At 36.2% G+C, this 17,213-nt stretch overlaps 2 pseudogenes; one reads left to right on the forward strand and one right to left on the reverse strand.

The window, feature by feature from the left end:
• Positions 1 to 1,932: 1,932 nt before the first annotated feature.
• LOC101417037 (chloride intracellular channel protein 4 pseudogene) lies at positions 1,933 to 3,203 on the reverse strand (annotated as a pseudogene).
• Positions 3,204 to 12,680: 9,477 nt separating this feature from the next.
• On the forward strand, positions 12,681 to 14,456 carry LOC139436712 (52 kDa repressor of the inhibitor of the protein kinase pseudogene; annotated as a pseudogene).
• The last annotated feature ends 2,757 nt before the right edge of the window (positions 14,457 to 17,213 follow it).

A 17,213-nucleotide genomic window follows, 5' to 3' on the forward strand; every position in this document is an offset into this window, starting at 1 on the left:
AAGGTGAAAATTAAATAAAGATGATTCTAAACAAGCAAAAACTGATAGAAATCTTCACTAAAAAAGAAGGCACCAACTGATGGAAATCAATGTAGATGTAATCATAGAGTTACATGAAGCAATGAAGAGTTCCATAAAGTGTAAATGTGTGAGAAAATTTTAAAAAATTGATATTCATTCTTCAAATAACAATAAAAACTATGTTGTGTTAAACATAACATGGATGAACTAAAATATATTTAACATTTAAGTAAGGCAGACGGATAGTAATTGAAGATTAGAACATACACTAAACTGAACGATCATGAAAACACCACAAATTATGAGATAAAGTAAAATTTAAAGTTTTAAATATGTTTACTGACAGTGAACTGTATAGTTTTTCATGTATATTTTTTAAAAAATTACTGGGAAACATTTATCTATCTTTATTTCTCAAGAACTGAAAAATGCCATGACAAACCCAAAGAAAGTACAAAGAAAAAATATAGATAAGAGCAGAAATGAAGAAAATGGAATTCAGACACAAAATATTAAATCAACGAAGACCAAATGAGTTCTTCAATACCAGCATCTAGAATTGAGAGACAGCTCTATTTAGCAGCACTGTAGTGATACAGCTTTACACGATGATGGAACTGTTTCATTATCAGGGCTGCCCTATATGTTACTTATTATATGTGGCTATTGAACACTTTGAATGAGGTTAATGGGGCTGAGAAACCAGTTTTTTTTTCTGTTTTTTTTAAATTTTATTTAACATTAATTAATAAATATATTATGAAAAATTCTATTCCAATACATTTGAGAAATAAATTTGGTCAAATTTCTTTAAAAAGCTGTAACTTATATAACAGAAATATGAATAGTCCAATATATCCTATAATATTTTTGTGATCTAGGTATCTTTAAAAAAAAAGTACTTAAATTTAAAAAATTTTTAAAATAAAGAGAAAAAAAGAAATTGTTTTCATAATTTTAAATAAATCTCATCACAAGACAACTTCAGACTCAGATGTCTTCTCTAGTAAATTCTTCTGAATATATACAGAGGTAACAATGCCAACTTTACACAAACTCTTTAAAATAATACAAAAAGATGGAGCATATTCTAGATTGTTTTATGAATCCAGCATAATTTGATATGAAAAGGATATTATAAGAAAACTACCATCCAAATATGATAAACTTAGACACAAAATAGAAAGCAATGTATTAGAAAAAAGAATCCATCCATATTTACAAAAGTGTAATTATTTCTGAAGAACTTACTGGTGAATATTTTGTGTGTGTGTTTTAGCTTCACTTTTAATATAGGATGGATAATTCATTCTTTACAAAAATTGTCTAATTAAATGTGCTTTAGAAACAAAATTTTACTTAATATTTTGACAAATCCACCCCACATTCCTTTAGGCTAATTTCGGCAAGTGTTAATTTTGACATTACTAATCACTGTACTCCTACTGCTAACTCAACTAAATATTAGTTCATGTAGGGTTGCTCAAAAGATCTACAAACAACAAAGGTCTATGTTTACCCAAAAAAAAGAGCATTTTAAAATAACAACAAAATGGAAGAAAGCAATAATGTTCCAAATAAATGGCACTGGGCAAATTACATGTAACAAATAACTGATTTAGATAGATTATCAGGTGTCCACTGGTTTCTCTCATCAAGATAAAATGCTTGAGTAAGATCTTGAGAATACCATCCCCTCTGTCTAAATTTTCAGCTTCTATATAGTATCAGATATTATAACTGGTATAAAGGTTAAATGCCTTTAGACAAAAATAAAAATCTATCTACAAAGCATAAGAGCAAAATCTGTAGTGACTCTTCATAAAAGGCTCTCTTCTCTGGTGGTAATATCCTTTAGTACATATCCAGGATAGACTAAATTGAAACAGAATATTTCTGATACAGTAGCAATCCTTTCATATACTTTTACTAAATATTATAAAATTCCAAAAATACATAAATATTCCTTGTACCATGCGTTATGCACCAGTTTGGGGCAGACTGATGAAGTCATGGTTACCATTTTAGCAGTTAAACATTACACCTCAAAAGTTCTGCCATCTATGCACAGTGTGTGGTGAGGGGTCTAGAGAGATAACAAGCTACCTCTAATCTGAAAAGTTTGTGATGGAATGGCTCCAAATTAGAGGTGAGAGGAATTTGGGTAGGGGAGATAAGCAGGGGAAGAGAAATTAAAAATAATACTGCTTAGGAGTGTATATTTTAAGATAGCTACTATACCTTGTCTATCCTTTATCCTAATCTTGAATAACTGCATGTTCATGCAAAATAAAATTTCTACTTTATAGGAAGAGGAGCAGTCTGTTAGGAAAAGCATATTCTGTTAGGGGAAGATATGAAGACATCTCTCTCGTAAGGGCCATTTTACTTGGTGAGTCTTTTGGCTACATCACTATATGCTATTTCAACCTCCTTATCACTGGGACTTGTATTGGTGAACTCATCCCTGCTATAAGCATTAGTTAAGTATCTCCAGATGCCGGTCATTTCTTTTGGGATATCAAAATTGCGATACTTTTTGGCCACCACCTTGACAATGTGCAGTTTGGGCAGCAGGTTGCAATCAGCTAATGTCATTTCATTGCCATCCAGAAATTTACGTGTAGAAAATTTAATGTCCTCCATACTATTCTCATCAATTTCATCAGGGAGGGGAGAATTCAGATATTCGTCCAGTTTCTTAAGTGTTTTCAAGAGACCCCTCTCCAGTGCTTCATTAGCCTCTGGCTTTGAATTCTTTATAAATGCAGAGAATTTGGCAAAGATGTCCATTCCAGTAGTATTTGTTTCCGGATGTTTTGGTGAAAGCTTTAAGTACTTGGGAGGGCACAAGACTTCTTCAAGAAATTCTTCAATCTTATTTACATCCGTTTTGACTTAATTGTTGAAAGTTATAATGGTGGGTGGGTCCCGGGAGCCAAGTTCTGCAGGTCTGCAGGCTTCCTTTTCAGGTCAACAGTCGTGACACTAAATACAACTCCTTTTAGCCAAAGAATCATGAAGAGCCTCTGGGAGAAGGGCAGTTTCCCATGCTTTCACCATCACTGCCAGCCTTGACGAAGAGCTCGATGGTGGGCTCTTTGTCCTCCTCCTTCAGCCCGTTCAGTGGCATCGACACCGCCGTGGCCGCCTCGGCTGGGCTCCGCGGCCGGCTGCCGCTGCTGCTCCGGGGCGTCTCTGGCTGCCGGCTCCCGCCGCGCCGCGCTTCCCTCGAGAGTCCCGCGTCGAGCTCACAGCGGCCTCGGCTCGGCAGCACCGCCCCACGCCCCGCGCGCGACTCTCTTACTGGTGAATATTTAAACATTTCCCATCTGATACTGGAAACAACAAAAAACGTATACTTCCACAACTTTATTCAATATTGTACAGAAGGTCCTAGTCAGTGAAATAAAGCAAGAAGAAGAAAAAGATGATATAAAGTGGAAAAATGTAAAATTGTCATTATTTGGTGATGACATATTTAGATAGAGAAAAAAAACTAAGAATAGAAAACCATTAAAATTTCTAAGACATTTTAAGCAGACTTCTGAATTCATGTTCAATATGTGAAACCCATTGCCTTTCTGTATATTACCAGCAAATAGAAAGATGAAATTTTTAAAAATTACTACTCATATTAGCATCAAAAAATATATATAATGCATATGAATAATTTTAATGAAAAGTATGAAAGATCCCTTTCCTGAAAACTACATATTTCTAAGGTTATTAAAGGATATCTACATCAATGGATAGCTATATTCTGTCCATGAATTGGTAGATTCATTATTTATAAGATTAATTACTCCCCAAATTTTCAAATATTAAAGAATGATTCAATATGTGTACTTTTAAGTTAATAATACCTCAGGAAAGTTTTAAAAATACATATATAGAACTTTTGCTTAAGCAAATTCATTGTGCACTGACCAATATTAATTGAAAGACTGATATTTGCATCCAATGAGTTTTTAAAAGCTTCAAACACTTGGTTGAGCTGCAGCCTCTCTTGCTTATACATTTTACAATGGTCTAAATCTGAGCAATGAAACACCTGCATCATGTACAAACTTCATAATCAATACTGCTTCATTGATATCTGCCTACAGAAAGTGTCTCTAATCTACCTGGCTTCATAACAGTCTTTCTTTAAGCCACCTACTCTGCAAATTACCTAGAACACATTTCTTGTCCACTGTGTCATAAGTGACACAGATTTTGTCACAGGCAGGTAAAGACGGAATTAACTCATATTCTATATTCATTAGAAAATGATGAAACAGATACCAAGAATTCATATTATTGGTAGGTGATCATATATTCTGGTTTGCATGGTACAGACCTGATTTATGGTGCTTCCTTGGAAGAATTATTAATAGCATTGCCTTTCACTGTCAAAGTATCTCAAGCTTGGAAAATAAATTATTTGGTTATCCTAATTATTGTTCTAATATAATATCTGCTTCATTTTGGTCCATGTTAAGCAAACATTCTTATATAAATTGTTTGCAAGTGACATTTTTACAAAGCAAAGTCAGTCAATACACCCAACTTTTTAAAAATTAATTTTCTAAGGTTTTTAATTATAAGTGTAATTTTATTATGTAGAAAATCTTTATGTAAAAGATAATTCCTTTATTATCTCACTTTAAGCAAATAAGATCTAATTCAGATAATTTTTTTCTAATACAAATCAACTGAAAATATCACATATGCACTCCATCAAATTGAAAAATGCTTACTTTAAGTAATAGAATATAAACAATTATGATGGAGGCATAATAAGTGTTTCATGAATAAATGAAGCAAAGAATTAGTTCATAAAAGACTAACACAACTTGAGTATGCCGATAAAATGAATATGAAACAATAAAATTATAATAATAAAAAGGAGACTATTTTTCCAGAATTTCCTGTAGAATATTTTTTAACATTGTTACTTTTAAATAAATGGTAATTTAAAAAATAAAAGCATTTAGTCACACATACAAAGACAATTAGAAAATGTAGGTTACAATTTAACAACTTGTATATTTTAGGAAATATGATTTGCTTAAATATATTATATTATCGCCAGTTAGGTAGCCTGCTTAATTGTGATAACATTTAAATGTGACTTTATTAAAAATCTCATTCATAATATATTTTCTTAAAGATCTCAGTCTTGACCATTAAATTCATCTATGCTGAATTGTTCCATCCAAAAATGAAACAAAATTTTTCAAAACTTTCCAAGACTTGTCTTATAAAATTTCTTAAAAATTTTCAAATTAGTATGTATTTTAGCTGTGTTTATTACTGTTCCAGTAAGCAACTTTTCCCAGAATGTTTCATGTTATCACCAAAGACCAAACAAAGCACTAGTATGAAGACTCGGCAAGAGGAAAAAAATCAAGCATATTTGGGAAAATAATTTTTTCCTTGGAGATCATTAGTAAATGAAGCAACAAATGAATTATTAGAAATTATATTTTATTATATAATTGCATGAAAAGAAAAATAAAAGATAATTTGAATTCCTACAATAATATAGATCTCTTGTCTGTAACATGAGATGCATTGTGTTTTGGCAGTTTACAAAACACTTTATTTTGTACATAAAGAGTTTTGCATATAACGATAGAGTTGAATGAAGATTCCAAATATCTTCTTTTTTAGAGGCAGGGGAAGGTTATTTATTCTGGCAAATTTTGAATAGTGTGATGTTACAAACTTTAGATAAATATGGATAACAAACTGAAATCAACAATGCCAGTAATATAAACCAGGAGAGTTTGATTTTTGTGAATTTTAAATTAGTATGGCCAGTTTAACTAAAATTGACTATGCATTTAATTTAATGTTTTAAAATAATGAGTTATTTCTAATATATTTAATTAATTTTCTCTAAGTTAAATGAAGAGTAGGAGGTATACAACAGAGGATTTACCAGCTTTTAGTTCTTTTTCTCTGAGTTAGGAACTCTATAGTTAACATTTCCTAGAACTTACTTATGACATTAGAGAAAATATCTTAAAAGCAGCCATGGGGTTGGGGGTGGGAGACAGATTACTTTCAGAAGAAGGATAATTCATAGCCTACTTCAAAATGAAACAAATGGAAACCAGAAAATGGAGTAATATATTCGATATTGCAGTGTACTCATAAACATTCCATCAACAAAGAATTTTATGTGCAGTGAAAATACATTTAAGGAACAAAGAAAAGTGCATTTTTTCAGTTTTCCTTTTTAAAAAAAGAACTAAAATGTCTAGTAAAATCATACATATTGAAAGGAAATCCCTCAAAAATTTGAGGATATTGACTGGTTTTGGAGTCTGATCCAATCACATGATTTTTATATGAGTACAAAATGTAGTAGATTTTATACTAGAATAATAATTAGGTAAGAAGAGATAAAATATTTGTAATTTTATCTTGTAATTTTCAGATGAAAGGTAAAGATACCCATTAACTCCAGAGTAAGTTTAGTTAAGAATTCATATGAGAATTTCTAATGGTGTGACAATGCTAAATTTTATTTAAGTTTCTGTTTCTGGAAAATTGCAATGGTTAACAAAATCCCCTTACTTTTTATGTTTGGAGGAAATGCTTACTGCAAAGAACCACTCTTCCTCATATTACTCATAATAGATAAGATTAAAGTATTTCTGGATTTTGTCTAGGTTCTTGACTATGCTGCAGAAATGAATTCAAGAGCATGCCGGGTGAGTTAGGCCAGTAATATGTTCAGGTAGGAAGGGAAGAGAAATGGGAGAATATAAGACACCATGGGTCCCAGGTGAAGAGGAAGGGGCTGAAACATGATAAAAGGGCTGGTTTACAGACTACAATTTCCCATTATAGATTATAATTGCTCAGCTTTTACTGTGTTGCCACATGGCAGAGGATAAATGACAAGAGCAGGGTGCAGAAGGCAGAAGAGAGTGCTCAGGCCATGAGAGAAGGAATTCAGACCTTGTGCCTGCTTTTCGAACTGTTAATTATTCCACCCCTTTGCTGTTGACAGGGGAGGAGTTCCAGCTCTTTGCTGTTTTGATTGATTACCCCACCCATCAATCCCCCATGAGGGCCCAATGATAAAGTCCTTGAGGAATACACAGGGTTTCTCCTGGCTTCCAGAGGAAGTCTTTGTTCTGAATGGCAGAATCTTGGGGAGGGTCTTCCAGCAGCCATCTTGGGGTTATTGATGTCCACATGGACTTCTTACCAGGTTCCAGATCCATTTGTTCAAAAGGATGCCCCCTTTGTTTACCCTATGACAAGAGTAGACAGCAGTCTAAATTTCCATTCTTTGCCTCACGAATGATTAGCTGAATTGTTTATACCCATGGATCAGTCTTGACAAAATATCTGATTTGACCAAATTTTAGCTATGCTTTTCTCTTTCTGCTACACTTCTAACCTTTGATCATCCTCACCTGAGCCAGCATACAACCTCCCCTTAAAGGCTTGCTATGTATTGAATTATGTCACCCATAAAACACGTTCAAGTTCTAAAACCCACTCATGTGGCTGTGAACCCATGTAAATAGAAACTCTGAAGATCTTATTAAGGTGAGGCCAAAATGAATCTGATGTAACGAAAATCCTTATTATCAGAGGAAATTTGGAAACAAAAAGTTAAGAGGCAGATGGGGAGAGAGATGGTCATACTATGGAGACAGAGATTGAGCAAGCCACCATCGGAATGCTACAGACTTCAGTAAGTCAGGAAGATCCTTCCATGAAAGTCTTTTTAAAGTCTAAAGGCTTTTATGTGTTTCAGGACTCATGATTTTACCAAAGGAAGGTAGAAGTAGTGGTCTATGCATGGAAGAAAAGCCACATTATTTAAATGCTGAGTGAGAGGTATTTTATATTTTTACAGCACAATTTCTTGAGTTTTAATTAATTTTAAAAGTGCCTTGAAAGAAAAATAAGTAAAGAAATACTTACTAAAGGAAGGTAGAACTCTGCTTTTGTCCTCTTGATATGTCTTTTCACATGGATGGATCTGCATTAGTATAGAACTCTTGGCCTCTTTGCCTCTGCACCACCCACTGATGACTTAAGTGGGTGGTGAGTTTAGGCTAGGAAACAGGACATATATTTGTCCTTTCTTCTTCCCTTTGTTTATGGTTACAAATGTCCCCAACATGCAGACTTTAAGTCATCTGCTCATTGAAATTTTGCCTCTTAGGAAGGATGATTAAAGCTTGTGGTGACTGGCCAAGGCAGGTTATTGTTGGAGTGAGGCAGCAAGGGAGGCATCGAGCCTTCATGAAAGATGCAGCAAAGCTGCACGGACTTCACGATTACCAGGACCTTCAGCAGGCAGGATGGTCACAAGGCTCAGGCAGGGCTAAGGCAAAAGCACAGCTCCTCCTGACAAAAGTCTTTCTGAACACAGGCCTTAGTTTGTAGAAGTACATTTACTGATGTTAAACATCAAGGCCATTGTGTTCCATATGCACACTAAGGCAGTAGTAAGGCTCCACCTTTAAATTGACTGAGGCCTGGAAAGGCAATATTAGATTGCCTCCCAAGCTCCATTCTATGTCAGGAGCAAACAGGGAACCTGATGGGGATGACCTCAGATTCTTGCACCCCATCAACTGGTCTCAAGTTGACTTTGGTCTGGTGAATGAGGGAGGAATGCTAAAGGAGTCAGTTTCCCCAGATCTGAGACATTTCCTAGCATCAAGCAGTAGAATCCCTGGCACAGGGGTAAAATGCAGGTTTTGTCACTAGATAAAGCTACCTTTAAATTCAGCGCAGGAGGTTCAACAGGGAAATGGAAATTCAGAGGTTTTAAATATAACAGTTGGGAAGAAAGCAGTTTAAATAAGACCTAGGGACTAGTGCTGTTATCCTTACATTATTCAATCTTTTGCAGGATAATAAGAAGCAATTCAAATGCCTTTCTGAGTGGATTTTTTTTCTCAAATATTTTTAAGTGCATAGTACAAAACGTCAATTTCTTCCTGGGAAATTTCTCCCAATGAAGTTTAAGTTCACAGACCATGATTTCCAAATATCTGGCAGAGTGTTGGAAAATAAAATAATCTTGCCAACAAAACACCTCTTTGTATCAATATAGAAGAGAAAGAGAACTGCTGTAAGCACTACAGATTTATATGCATGTAAATGTAGTACAAAATTTCTACAAATTTTGGACAGACCCCCATGCAAATGTATACAGAACAGTAGAAGAAAGAACAATGAAAACATCTCTTATCTCCCTTGTGAATTGTCTCTTGTGTATCCAGGAGACTTTTCTAGAGATAAGTATTTACATTTCTTACAGTCAAAAGGCCCAACACTTAACATTGTAAAATCAAAAGGCATGCCTTCTTTGAGGCCTATTATGGCTTCCTAAGGGGGTGGTTTCCTAAGGGGGTGGTGGTAGGGATGTAGTAGTCTTCTTCCTCTTTATTAGACAAAGAAAGCTTAACAATCTTACTCTTGCACTAGCTGCTTTGAGAGAAGGAAGGCAAGAATATTTCCCTCATCTACTGCTTCCCTTGTATTGCTGCACGTTTCTGTCACAGACTATTAAACACTGTTTACTAGGTTCTGAGATCATACTGTAGGCTAAAATAGCTGCCCCAAGGACTTAATATTGGCTTGTTCTCTAAATACAGTGAGTGTGGACACAGCAGTGTGACTTTTTTATATACTCTAACTCTTACAAAAGTAACTAAACTGCTGGGCTCTTGAAGAACAGGCAATTACAATGTCCATTTTCAGGAAGAAACAGCACAGGCTGCAACAGCCAGAGGAACACAACTCTACCCAGGAGTTAAGAACCTGGCAGAACTTAATACAAGTGTAGGAGAAAACAATTGGGAACCCAAGTTTCTGTTAACTTTAACTTTGCTCTTGTCTGGGCCTTTCCATCATGGTCACAAGTATCTGCTCTAGCCATGGGATTCACTCCACATTCAAGGGCGATGCCAACCACTTTTGTTCTTTTGTCCAGAGAAGCAAAAAACTTTCCAAAACCTGCCAGCAAACATCCACTTGCTTCTCATGTATATGTTCTGACCATTTCCTACTTACCCAATGATGAAGGAGCGATCCTCAACCTAGGTAGAGTGTGCTCCACTGGACAGAGATTGGTAGGAGTTTATTGTCACAAACACTCACCACCCTGAGAGGGAGCCATACACAGGGCCACATGGGGGCTGCATTGGGAAGCAGAGTGAAGCCTCAGGGGCTGTGGGAGGCAGGCCTTGTAGTGGCCAGAGGGAGGGGAAACTGTTTATTCCTGTCTGAAGATGTGATTGACCTATTTGAATGATTTCCCAGCCAGGCAGGAAGGTGAAACCCTTTAAGTTGAAGACCTAGCTGGGTGCAGCTGATCCCTGTAACAGGGACCTGGCCGGGTCGGCAGCCGCTCACAGCGAGTGAGGGCATATCTGACAAGAGCAGGGAATTCACAGATAGGCCTTTGGGGTTCTAAAAATACCACGGCAGCATTTTAATATTACATCTTAAATTCAGGCCTTACGTTACAGAGTATCAAATGGCTTTCTTGCTGGTAAATGAGACTTGGAAATTAACATGTTCTCTCCATATTTCTAGTAAATTAGGTGAGGAGAAGGAAGTTGAGGTGGATTGTTATGTTAATCAACTAACAATGCCCCCCACAGTCTAATAATTTAAATTTCTGAGAAGTATAGCATGATTTTCACAGTCCCCTTCAATTTTACTATAGTGCTTTAGGTCAGAGGTCACAGGAAATGTTATGGATTATATCCTTTTAACTCAGGTCCTATTAAGCATCTTGATGCAAAAAGCAGTTTAGTGTTATTTCCCAGGGGAACAGGGCTATTTATGCTAGGAAAATGAAAACAAAAACAAAATAAAGGATATTGCTATCTTTAAGTAGATTTCCTAAGAGTCACACAATACATTTCACTTCCACCATTACTGTTCATAATTCATTATTTAGTTACATTTAGCTGTAAGAGAGAAGGGAGGCTGACAAATGAAAAATTTTCTTTGGACTCATAGCTACAAAGAATAGAATTGGTAGTTGTGTTACTAACAGTGGTTACGATTGGAGGGAATTAGCAGTTTCTCTGATGATCAGGTTTAATGTTTATAATGGGAAAGTATACACTTATGTCTTATAAAAATTGAAAAAATATTAGAAGATTTTTCTTCTAATTAGTGATTGGCAACCTTTTTCTTCAAGGGCTAGATAATGAACATTAAGGGCTTATGGGCTATGCAGTCTTTGGGGGAGATGAAGCTGTATGTACCACAGAAAATCATGTTCTTAAATTTAATCCGTTCTTGTTGGAGTGAACCCATTGTAAATAGGACCTTGTATTGAGGTTACTTCAGCTCAGTAACCTTATTACTGGAGTCCTTTATAAGCAGAGTGAAATTGAGACAGAGAGGGAGAAAGCCAAAGGATGTAAGAGGCTAGTCTTTGACAGAAACCAGAAGAGACCAGGAGATGCTGCCATGTACCTTGCCATGTGGGAGAGGAGCCAAGGATTGCCAGCAGCCAGCCCAGAGCGCTACAGTCTTCAGGGAGAAAGCATTGCCTTGTTGAGGCCTTGATTTGGACTTTCTTTTAGCCTGAAAAGTGTAAGCTAATAAATTCTCATTGTTTAAGCCAACCCATTTCATGATATTTTCTTCAACAGCCCAGGAAACTAAAGCACAGTCTCTCTTGCAATGCCTTAGTTCTTCCCTTTCAATGTGAAAGCAACCGTAGAATATATGTAAGCATATGAGCAAGGCTGTGCTCCAAAAAAACTATATTTATGATAATAGATGGCCTGCCTATGGCTTATGGTTTCCTAACCCTGCTGTAGATGATAAGTTCTATAAATGGAGAGAACATATTTGTTTTTGCTCAAATTTTATTTCCAATAGCATATTGAACAGCATTAGAAAAAAAATCAGCCTGAAAAACATAAAAGGCTTAGGAATATAAAGAAAGGTATGATATTTGGAAGACACGTAAGGGGATGCTAAATTTTCATTTTACTTATTATGGAAACAAGAGATTCTGTTGCCTGTTGATATGAAAAACAAACAGAGGTTTAAGTATATTAATTCAGTGACTAAAATAAGAATAAAATAACAGTGATCAAATATTAGAAAATTAAAAGTAGGAAGATGTGGAAATAGTATATACCCTCTAAATTCTAGTTGCTCAAATTAAAGAATCAATACAGATTTTTTGAATTAAAGAAAATCAAAGATAGTTCAATAAGAGGAAATTTGTAAATCCATATTTTTCATATTAACAGGTCAAAGGAAAAATTAATTATCTTTATAGATGTTTTGGGGTCATGTGATAAAAATCTAGTGTTGAAAATTCTTAGAATATTAGCAGTTGGAAGAATTATTTTTATCCTGATAAAAATATCTGTGTGTAACTAATACCTACAGAGTGAAAAGTAGAGGCACCTCGATTAAAGTCAGGAATCAGATAATAGTGTAAACTGTTGCTTAATAAATGTTGTGGAATTTATATCACAAGCAATAAAGTAAGTAAAGTGAAAAAGATTTATAGACACTGGTGAAAAGAGCACAAAATAATTGTGACTAGCATATGAGGATTTAAGTGGAAACTGAAGATAATCAACTGCAAAGCCATTAGAAATAATAAGCAAGTTGATTACATTAGATACTTACAAAACATACTACGTATGACGAAGCCGGCCCTGCAGCACCACCTGGCCGAGCTGGCTGGCTGCCCTGAGGAGGCAGGGAGGGCACGACTGGTCCTGCCGGCAGGGCGGACCACTCTGCCAAACTTCTGCGCTGCTCCCAGATTCATGCCCAAGAGCGCACAGTCCGATCTGGCCTTCACCACATTAGCGGAGGACCCAGCCAGATGCCAGAAGTGGGTGGAGAATTGAGGGAGAGCAGACTTAGAAGATAAAACATCTTCTCATCAGCTAAATAAACATTATTGGTTATGTGCAAATACTCTGAGCCCTCTGTGGTCTGTAAAATTAGTTCTAAAAGGACAGTTCTTCAAGATAATGCTATGCCAACAATACTTGATCTTGCTAGTCATTTGAACAATCCACAAGGTAGAAACAGAAAACTAATGAAAGAATTGAGTGAAGATGAAATCAGGACACTGAAACGGAAAATTTGATGAAACTTCTGAAGAGGAATAAAAATATAAAGAAACAAACAACAGCAATGCTCAGAATCCCAATGCAGAAAACGTGGGTGAAGAATAGGAGGAAGACCTTTTACCTCTAATCCTTGAAGAGAAGGGAAACAAAAATACCTAAAATCTTGATTTTTATGGGAAAACAAAACATATCTCCAAATGGATATGAGGCTGATGCACTCCCTGAATGTCTCTTTATTCCTGATAACTTTCATGCACAGCTCAAAGTGCTGAATAAATTCTGGTAAAGGGGTTCTGGGAAAGAGCTTTGAGACAACAGCAGTTAACATGTTGTTCTGTTCAAAAACACAGGAGAAACAGTAGCTAGAGATGTGCGAGAGCTGCATTCGGGAAGAAACCCTCAGGGCAGTGAGAGCCTCGCATTTCTTTTCCATTATCACTGATGATGTGCTGGACATAGCGGGGAAGAGCACCTGCCCATATTGGTGAGGTTTGTCCATGAATCTCATCATCTGACACAGTAAACTGTAGGTTTCCTACCTTGCAAAGCTGATGCAGAAATTTTGGCTGTGAAATTTCACAGTACAGTAACTGGGAAGCGGCAACTAAACATGCAGTGCTGTCCTGCACAGGCTTACATTCTGTCTAGAGGATTTTCTTCTAAAATGAAAGTTGTTGCTTTTAGACTTCTAGAGAAATATCCTCTAGTTGTCTACACACTCTGCTCTTCCTGTGCCTTAAATATGTGTTTAGCAAAATCACTGCCTGTGATGGGAGTATCTGTTGCTCTGGGAACAATTAAGGAAGTTTCTTCTTTTGCCATTGATCACCACAACTGCTTTTAGAACTTGAACAGTATAATTTGTCCTTTTTCAAAATAATGAAGAAGGGGGAATGAACTGAAGGAAATTTGCCATTCTCCGTGAACAGGTAGGCATGATGCTCTTGATATTTTAGTGGAACTCCTGCAAGCCCTTGCTTTATGTTTAGTTAGCATAAATATTGACACAAATGTTAACTGGAATAACTATATAGCTGGTCTCACTTTTGTACTCTGTAGCGCAATAACAGATTTTTATTTTATTTTATTTTTTTATCATTGTCGGTCCTATCTTTTATAAGAGCCTTTAGGAAAATTCTCTAGGGGCAAACCTTTGATGTCTTCTTTGCAGTCAGTAGTTTGACTGTGGTACTGCATTCACTCAAGGAAGTGATGGAAATTATTGAAGTTTATCATACATTTTGGTTTGAGGAAGCCACAAATTTGGGAACCAAACTTGTTATTCAAATGAAACTCCCTGGCAAATTCTGCAGGACTCTGCAAGGTGGTAGGTAAACTGGAATGCCAACTGTGGCAGTTTGAGATTATTTATGAATTCCAGAAAGAGAGATTGTTTGTAAACTAATCTTTTACTCTGGGTATGATTGTATTAGATTCAGCTGATATGTCTTTGATTAAATTATGTTAAGATTAGGGTTTTGATTCTACCACATAAGTAGGATGTAACTCAGGTTAACCCTCCAACCCCTTGGTGGGCTGATATAAATGGACATTCACTCAAGTAGACACAGAAGAAGGCACAGGAAGAAAGAGAGCTCCATAGACACAGAAGAGGAAAGAGCTTGTTCATTTCAGTCCTGCCATATAACAGAAATGAGAAGGCTCAAACAGCTAGAGTCTGGTGAGCTGAGCCATTTGTCTGATAGTTTGCAGCTGAAGAGACCAGAGCCCTGAGCAGCTGAGAAGGCCGGAAAGAAATGAGTCCTCCAGCCTACAGCTGAGATCAAAGAAGCTGGGCCCACAAAGGCTTAAGAGAAAGAAGGGAGAGACCAGGCCTGCCATATTACTTTAACAGAGGAAGGCTGAACCCTCACAGAGATTGGCAACCATCTTGCTTTAACACATGGCAACAGACTTTAGTGAGAAAATACCTCTTATGGCACCTTGAGTTGGACTCTTTTGGACCTTGTAACTGTAAGCTTTTACCCCAAATAAATATCCTTTACCCTTTATAAAAGCCAACAGATTTCGGGTACTTTCCATCAGCACCCCTTTGGTTGACTAATACATCAACTTCTGAAAGTTACTTTAACTCTAAGTGTTCCAACAGTGGAGCACGTTATTCAGGAACTTAAAGATACATTGTCAGAACAGCACCTCAGAGTTCTTACATGCTTTTCTCTGGTGCCCTCTGTCACAGGACTCTCAGATTCAGTACATAGGAGGAACTCCATGCCGGCATGAACAGAAGTGACTTATTCAATCCTGACACACTCTCAGACAAGCTTCATTGTTGGGGTATGAAATGGAAACTCAGAGGGAAAGCTATAGAGCTTCCACCTATCATTTATGAAGGACACCATCTGCATGACATCAAGTTTTTTACTATTGTTTATGCATTGTTGAAGTTTTTATATATTCTTCCTATGATGAAGGTTGAGAATGAACACTCTGAAAATGGATGAAAGTGTCTCAAAGAATGTCTGAGGATACTTGACCAACCAAAGGTCAAGTAACTTGGCTTTAATATTAATTTTGATAGAAAACATGATCTGCATTTAATGGTGGACACTTATGTGAAGTACAATATAACCAAGTCAGAGCTTCCTATAGGTAATTCAAAAACCACTGAAAATACCTAAGAGATTTTTAAAATAGGTATTCTCTTATATTTGGAGGAAAAAACTGTAAGGTATATTGTGTTAGTCAGCTAAAGGGGTGATGATGCAAAGCACCAGAACTCTGTTGGCTTTTATAAAAGGTATTTATTTAGAGTAAAAGCTTAGAGTTACAAGGCATTAAAGAGTCCACCTCAAGGTACTATAAGAGGTACTTTCTTGTGGCACTGATGTGGCTCAGTGGTTAAGTGCTGGCTTCCCACGTACAAGGTCCAGGGTTCAATCCCCAGCCCTGGTACCTGAAAAAAAAAAAAGGTGGCAGATGGCCTCTCCTTCCTCTTTCCTCTTAAGGCTCCATAGGCCTAGCTTCTTCCAATCTCAGCTAGGCGGGCATAGGGCTCATCTCTCTTCCTGGGGCTGTAGGATAAAAGTTCTCTCCTCTGGCATCTATGGAGCTCTTTCTCATTTCTCATGTATCTTCTTCTCTGTGTCTTCTTGAGTGAATGTCCACTTAGATTAGCCTACTAAGGGATGGGGATTCAGTCAAGAGTCACACCCTACTGACAGTTTCAAAAGCCCTAAGTTGATTTAATCAAGTAAACTTAAAACTTTTGAGTTTATTACAATCAGTGGGTAGCCACCCAGAAGAACATTTTACAAACATAATCTCTATCTTTTTTGGACTTCATAAATAATATCAAACTGCCACATGCATGTAGGTCACTTAATCCCTGAATTCTTTGCCTGTAGGTCTCCCATTGAAGACATTAGTCATTAATAATCTACCTCTTCAAAGGGTCCCTGTTTGAACTCTCCCACATTGAAAACCCATCTATTCTTCCAGAGGATAATATTGAAAGCACCACATTTTATTTCCTTGTGATCTCTGTTAGGGGCACTCTGGAATTATTTTAGTTGTCATTTTAAATGTAACATTTATCGTAACTGTGGATCCAATTGCAAGTTATCAGACTAGTTATCAGTACTTGAAGAAATAAATTTTTAGGAGGTGTGGAAAAAAAAGAATACATTTTATAAAATGTTACAATGGGGCTCATGGCTGACCTTTTTTGTATGCCCAGGGGTGTATTTATTATAAAATACACAGAAAAGCAAATTGATGATTACCTAAATAACTTTTAACTGGTTTTTAGAAAATATATCCAGTCTATGGAAGACAAATATTTTTTCTGATACTGAGAGGTCTCTCTAAATTGTGAGATTTTAAGTGTAAGTTTAAACTCACTTGCAAAAACAGAGAAGTGTTTTCCTTTAGTCATACCCAATTTATTTGTGAGTTACAATTGTTTTCTTTCTGTTTCAAACTTTGTGACCAAGGGCTAATGCATCTAGTCCTATGAGATTACAGGTTCTACTTTCTCTCTCTTTTTTAAAAACATCAATTTTATGGATGCATATTAATATAGCATACTATTCATCCAAAGTGTACAGTCAAGTGGTATTTGGTGTAATC

This window comes from Dasypus novemcinctus, chromosome 17 (genome assembly GCF_030445035.2).
Source record: "Dasypus novemcinctus isolate mDasNov1 chromosome 17, mDasNov1.1.hap2, whole genome shotgun sequence".
Taxonomy (NCBI): Eukaryota; Metazoa; Chordata; class Mammalia; order Cingulata; family Dasypodidae; genus Dasypus; species Dasypus novemcinctus.